At 35.7% G+C, this 7,828-nt stretch overlaps 1 pseudogene; it reads right to left on the bottom strand.

The window, feature by feature from the left end:
• Nucleotides 1-7,828, bottom strand: part of LOC107657739 (dihydropyrimidine dehydrogenase [NADP(+)]-like) — a 197,262-nt pseudogene that overhangs the window by 93,184 nt on the left and 96,250 nt on the right.

Raw genomic sequence — 7,828 nt, 5'->3', positions numbered from 1 at the left:
GGGGTGTGGATGGGTAGGCGATGATGGGGGTGGTGTTAAAGAATTGTGTTATAATAACCCCTACAAATTAGGGCTAGGCGATTTTGCTAAAAATTTAAATCTCGATTTTTCCAGAATGTTTAACCGATTCTTGGTTTTTTACCATTTCTTTGAAAATGTAAGTACAACATAATTAAACACTCAAACCGTAAGAGGGTGTGTACGTGAGTATTGTGAGTGCACGTGTGAGGTTTGCGACCTTTAACCTTTACGTTCTTGATAAAAATGCTGCAGTTGATTAAATCCTGGTTGCTAATTAGCAGAGAGACACCTAAAGCCATGCAGAAGATGCTGAGAGAGAAAGCGGCAATAATGTGTGGTGGGGTGATGGGACACATCACACTTCATCTGTGTTACCATGGAGCTTCATCCAACATTTCTCATTAAATTAAAAACCTTGATCTGAAAATTTTAAAAGTCAAGGTAATTCAAATTCAAAATGACTGAAGGTATAACAGCATTAGACTTTTCTTTAAAAACAACAGCAGCTTTCAGCCTGTCACCATGATGCAAACATGAAATATCACATACATTTTAGTAGTAGTTCTTTACAGGTTTTGTATTCGATTGCGCTGCTTTTCCATAGTTTTTTCTGTGTAATTCTTGATAAAAATGCTGCAGTTGATTAAATCCTGGTTGCTAATTAGCAGAGAGACACCTAAAGCCATGCAGAAGATGCTGAGAGAGAAAGCGGCAATAATGTGTGGTGGGGTGATGGGACACATCACACTTCATCTGTGTTACCATGGAGCTTCATCCAACATTTCTCATTAAATTAAAAACCTCGATCTGAGACATACAGTAAACGTGTGTGTGTGTGTGTGTGTGTGCCATTTCTTTTGTTTTAACTGCAGTTAAAAAGTTGAGAATCCATCTTAATACGTCTTCATACTTGGTTAATTCATAGTTGCCCACTAAATCCTCCTACGCCGAGGTGAGAAGGCACGTTCAAGAATAGACTGATGTGCAGAAAGTTTCGTAAGATAAAGTTAAAGACTTTAAGAGCTTTCCGTGGTGGGCGGAAGTCTGGCGGGTCAGCAGCAATGATTCCTCATTCTTACGGGTTAAAGAAATCTCACGTGAAAGAACTATTAGTGCACAAGTATAAAAGCCAACGGCTAAAACTAGCACCTACGGGCCCCTTTTGGGGTGCTGATTGGTGGCAAACTGGCACATTTGCTGTTAATCAGGTTAGCTCCAATTACAGGTATGATTTAACCAGACTTGACCAGTCAAAAAGCTAATTGGGCTCAGTTGCCTTCGGATCTCGGCCTCAGCCCTGGAGGTATCCTACGAATCCGTAATTAGTCTGAAATGGCCCAAATGTATCAATCACATATCTAGCAATCCTGCAATTGGTTTGATGCGTAAAAAAAGGCCAGTGGGTTATTTGGAAGACGGCATCCTTCGGCCTCGTTTTCAAAGGAGTAGCAAGAAAACAACACGTTTTCGTATGCTATACAGTTCATTAATCCTAATTAACGGTCACAGAGCTTTGTTAGGCAGTTCTCCACCGGTCTAGCGTGCAACCCAAGCTAATTAGCGATGCCGAGCACAAACGACGAGACCCAGAAGCGTGAAGATTCTCATATTCGTAGACAATCCTCTAAGCATCTCAAATTCTATCAATAGCATGCGGCAGTAATGTTGCGATAGGGGTCGGCCGTGGAAAAAAAAAAAAACACAGGAAATTAAAAAAAAGAGAAATCCCCTGTGTTTAAGGCGGGTGATAGCGGCGTAGCGGCTGTTCATTCATATTGACATTAAGAACGTCTAAGAAGTTCACTCCCATCTTCTTGCATGTTTTACCTATTCCACTGCCCGCGTCGCATCTTTGTCAACACAAAAGCGTATTCTGTGTGAATGGCGCTTAACGCTATATTTATGGTCCTTCACTGAGCGCGTCACACGTGAGCGGTTAATCACGTGCGCCGACATGCGTTTGGATCGTTCTTTTCTCTTTACTGTTGTCACCGGCAACATATTGTCAAAGTGTCTAATTCTAACATTTGGTAATATTTCTATTCAAAATCGCGATTCCTCGATTTCTAAAAAATAAAATCGTGGCAAAACAATCAATTCTAATTAATCGATCAAATCGGGAAAATCGCCCAGCCCTACTACAAATACAATTCATTATACACACTATAAACACTTTAAAGGAGACAGACATGTAGATGTTTATTGCATCAAAATTTGTTAATACTTTACTATATTTAAGGGTGGAAATTTTATCAGTTGTTTATTGCAACAATACTTAACTACAATAACTTTGTCTAGTGCTCTTATGAAAGTTTATAGCATGATTTGTGAAAATTTAACTATAGCCTGCTGAATGACATAGCATAGACTTCTTCATTGCTAGTTTTTGTGTATTTCATTTCATTCTGTAACCTACTTGTTCTACAGATCTGTGTGTACTAGTGTTAAATGCTACTGTTTTTGACAGCGTTGATAACGTTTATGACAGATAATATCATGATAATTTTTGCGTTTCCCTTACCGAATGTCGTATGTTTTCAAAGGAGTAGCAAGAAAACAACACGTTTTCATATGCTATACAGTTTATTAATCCTAATTAACGGTCACAGAGCTTTGCTAGGCAGTTCTGCACCGGTCTAGCACGCAACCCGAGCTAATTAGCGATGCCGAGCACAAACGACGAGACCCAGAAGCGTGAAGATTCTCATATTCGAAGACAATCCTCTAAGCATCTCAAATTCTATCAATAGCATGCGGCGGTAATGTTACGATTGGGGGGGCGGGCGTGAAAAAAAAAAGCACAGGATATTAAAAAAAGAGAAATCCCCTGTGTTTAAGGTGGGTGATAGTGGTGTAGCGGCTGTTCATTCATATTGACATTAAGAACTTCTTTATCTCTTTCCCCTAAAGAAAAGCCCCCTTACAATCTCTCCCACTGAGCACACAATAAAGAATAATATGATTTCTGTTTACCAAGATATCAGGTGGTATTTCGGCATATGCTGGCGGGCAATAGATGCGTCGTATCCTGTCAGCAAAAACCTGTCCATGGGCTTTTTTGATTGTTGCCAGATATTGATACTAAAACAAATAAAAAACTAAAAATAAATAAAAATAAACCAATTATTTCCAATCTTTTGCAAGTAAGATAAGATAAAGATATCGCTGACTCTAAACTGCAACTAACCTACTTTATTAACTTTCTAAAGTGTTAAATTAAGTGGAAAAGACAAGTCCAAAAACGCTTATAATAGCTGGATCTGGCTACACGGAGGCTGCACCCGCGCCCTCACTCACAACTCTCTCAAACCTTGTTCACTCTGCCAGCGTCTCGCAGCGATCATTTTCATACTAGGCCCAGAGACGCTAAACATTCTTGCAAACTGTCTAAACTGAATTATACATGTCATGCAGGCATTCATATGAGGAGATTTACAGCAAATTAGTCATTCAAAGAACAAATTTTATTTTTGAACATGAAAAATTTACTGAGGTCCGGACCTTGGTGGCCTCATAGCTGGTTACGGGCCTGTTTGGGGGCATATATATATATATATATATATATTAGTGCTGTCAAACGATTAGTCGCTTCCAAAATAAAAGTTTTTGCTTACGTAATATATGTGTGTGTGTACTGTGTAAATTTATTATGATTTATTATAATGATATTATTATGTATATATCATGTATATATTTATATTTATATAATTTATATTATATATAAATATGTTTAATATAGAAATATAACATTTTTCTTAAATATATACATGCATTTGTCTGTATTTATATATGCATAATAAATATACACAGTACACACACATATATTACATAAATAAAAACTTTTATTTTGGATGCCATTAATCGTTTGACACCACTAAGTCTTTAGATGGGATAAATGCAGAGCACTAATTCCTAGTATGGGTCACCATACTTGGCCACATGTCACTTCACTTCTAATATATATACAGTATATATATAATAAAAAAAATGATAAAATATGATTTATTCTGAAGCAATATTCTTATCAGTTTTCTATCAGCTGTGACATATAAATCTGCATGTTTTTTATATTTAATCCAAGGGCATTTTTTACCTTTATAGAGGGCATTTCCCCCCTAACCTCATTAATACTTCATCTTTCATTTCAAAGTCTTACATTTAATCTATAAATTCAATTATAATAATGTGATTATTGTTATCTCTACGTTATCAAATTAAATAATTTACACTGAAAAAATACAATTGCATTGAATAATGTTATGAGACTGTTTTAAATATTTTTTTTGGAATATACAAACAAGAAATGATGGTGAAAATGATACTTTTAAACTAAATTAAAACGCCAGTAGGTGCCAATAGTGAGCGTTTAATGAGTGAGTCACTGAGTTGTTCATTCAAGTGATTAATTCAAACGGCTAATTCATCAGATGTTTATGCATGGGCTAATGAAACTTTGACTCAACCGATTCGTTCAGAACACTGAATCATTCAGCAATGAATCTGCTGGTTGCTGTGAGATGCGCTGTGGTTCCGCCTAAAATGTAAGTGACCTAATATTATTGTACTTGCTTATTGAACTGTTTATTGAACTATTAAACAGTCGTAATGGTGAAAACATTGTGTGATGTTGCCTAACTAACTGTATTTTAAATATAAAAACTTTTCATTATGATTTTTAGCTCAGCATGCTTACTTGTCTGGCGTTAATGAAGCGTTAATGTCGAGCCCCAGAGTCAATGTGCCGGGGCTCAAACCCCGGATGGCCCCGGCCCAATTTAAACCCTGTTCGTGGGCAACCGTCAGTAGATAAGATAATGCGATCTTAAGCAAAACATCCAGACAGTGCACCGAGCTCCCAAGGTAAACCGCGTGCAATTTCCAGCCTCCATTATCACGTTTCTCGCCATAAAAAGCTGACCTTTTCCGAAGGGCCGGTGCGCAGTTTATAAAACAGAAATGGAGGCAGGTGACAGGCGTCTATAAAACAGGAACAGCCACATCACTCACTCACACATCAGAGCAGAAGAAACATCATTTATACACTTCACATGCTGTCCCTCACAGTCTGAAATCAGCCGATTGCCAACGACCATGGGTCGGAATAAACCATTTGACTGGATCTTTCCCGCTCCCGCCTCCTGCCAGTAGCATATAGAACTCTATAGCAATGTCTATCATGAGTTTGAGCGCTTGTCTTTCGGTTTTAATCTTGGGTTTTTATTTAGCAGTTATTTATTTTCGTTTAATATTCCCAGTGCTGCTAATGAGTGGAAAGCAGCCAACACAGAACAAACATTTGTTCCTGATTAATACTGACATTGCTAAAAAAGAGAGGGTATTTCAAGTTAATAAGACAGTGTTTTTGAATTGTAACTGTGTTATTTTTTATTTCCTTAACATTGAAAAAGAATCATTAAAACTATTTGAGAGCATGTTCATTTTAGCGACAACATTTATGATCATAACAAATCATAATCACACTTAAATAGCTTTAAGCACAGAATAAAGAGGAGGTGGAAATATCATCTGTCACGGTGTCATATCACCTTTCTCTCGACAGATTCATCTGTTAATTAAATCGAATAAAAGTCTCATAAAAATACACTGTAATTGTTACCTGAGATACTGGATGAAACACGAAGGAAAGAAAGAACACAAATGAGAGCTCTCATGACAAATGTGATTAAATGGAGAGCAAATGCTTTTATCGTGCTTTTAAGAAAAAGGCCCTGTAATATCACATGTCTCCTCTAAGTTTCAGAAGAGATCTCAAATCAATGCTCGGATTTGTCATGACATCACAGCATGCAATCGAAACAATTTCAATATGAAATCAAACCTTTCTTATCAAATTCTTGTCCGACATTAATTGTTCTGTTTCAAATATACATATTTCAGATATTAAAACTAAAATGGGGGGATTAAAATAGGGAATGCTGTTTCATATTTACTTTAATGTTACAGATCAATGCTCCTATTTTATGTCAACGATTATTTGATATGTGATTATATTTAGGAATTTGAGGAGGAACACCGAGGACAACGCAGATACTTCAGTTAACGGTAAATGACAACACAATTAAATCTCCTGAGCCAAGTATTTTCAAACCAGTGTTGTTACGGTTTAACTAAAAATGAAACAATTAAAATTAGTTTTTGTTTATTAAAATAAAAAAATATTACATGGAACATTTAAACAAAAAAAGCTACTAAAACTAAATTAAATTAAAGCTAAATAGAAATATGAAAAACTAAAACTAAATCATATTTAAAATGAAAACTGAAAATATAAACCTAAAAAATGTCAAAATATGAATAAATACCACAATACTACTTAAATAATACTAAAATAACACTTTCTTTAAACTGGGGTCTAAGGGCCCTCAGAAAGCTTTAAAGTACTAGGGGGTCCACATAAAAAATATAGTAAGGAAAAAATAAAAACAACATGAATATTTAAAATAAAATAAAATAATTATCGTAATACATTAATATTATAATAATTATATTAATATTAGGGGTGTCCCTGACTAAGGATTTACAAATTTGAACCGGAATTTTCGAATCTTGCCGATAGTCGACTGATAGCCGAATCATATGTTTGGGGGTGGGGGGCAAAATACATTTCCAAGAGTCAAGTCAGACATTTGAAACAGCCATAATTACTGATGTTAACACACAGGGAAAATGTGTAACAGATTCCTCGCAGATCAAAAATAATGTTTTATGTTTTGATTAAAAGATAGTTAACTTTAACCGTCAGCGAAATCCTAAGAATTCACAACTTTTTTTTGAAAACAGTGCTCTCATTATAACGTTATGTATATGACAGTAGTTATTAATGTTCTGCATTTCTGTTTTGAGCTGCACGCGCTGAAGAATGAAGTGAAGTGAAGCTTTTGATAGCAGGTTTTTAATCAATGGGATATAACTCATCATTTATCTCATATAGAATACGCTTCGTTATTTATACAACATAACGTTAAAAATTACGACTTATAAGTTATCTGCACAAAATCCCCCGAATGCACATGAACGTGTCTGCGCGGCTCTCAGTGAGCTCCTTTTGTGGACGCGTTCTTCACGCAACAACGTGCAGAAACACGGCAACTATTTGCATTTTATTATAATAGTGTTCTCATTATAATGTTATGTATATGACAGTCCTAGTCATAGTTATTAATATTCTGCATTGTTGTTTGTCCTGCTCGCGCTGTGCGCTGAAGAGATAATCACCGTAGTACTACAATGAAGCGCTTGACTCAACCAAATGCATCTTATACGAGATAAATAATATACACGATATAAACCTGCTGAAATGTTTTGAAATCACTTATACCCTACCTGATCGAAAAAATCCAGTCTATCACTTTGAGTCTTGTTAAAGATTTAAATCCTTGTTGCCAAGATGCTCCTCAGTCGGTCACGGATTATGGAAAGTGAAACTTAAATCTATAGGGGTGGTTGGATTTATTCACGCACGTTAAAAATATTTATTAAAATTTTCTTTCTTTTCAGAATCTTTTTTACAGACATTAAGCAGTCAAAATGGCATGATCATAACATCTGCGAATATTCGACTGTGAGATTGGTAGTCAAATCAGGCTCCTCCTATCGAAGCATCGAATCTTCGACTATTCGGGGTCACCCCTAATTAATGTTAAAAAATTTTATGTTGAAACTGTTTAAACATTTCTCATTGCTTTCCAAAATATTAATATGTAAAGTTCCATACAAATATGGGAATTGTTATATCTGGGGTCCTTTGCATTAAAAGTTTGAAAACCCTGAGGTATGAAATAAATAA

Source organism: Sinocyclocheilus anshuiensis, unplaced genomic scaffold (assembly GCF_001515605.1).
Source record: "Sinocyclocheilus anshuiensis isolate Anshui unplaced genomic scaffold, SAMN03320099.WGS_v1.1 scaffold119, whole genome shotgun sequence".
Lineage (NCBI taxonomy): Eukaryota > Metazoa > Chordata > Actinopteri > Cypriniformes > Cyprinidae > Sinocyclocheilus > Sinocyclocheilus anshuiensis.
The sequence above is the reverse complement of the archived record's forward strand: the minus strand, read 5'-3'. Positions and strand labels throughout refer to the sequence as shown.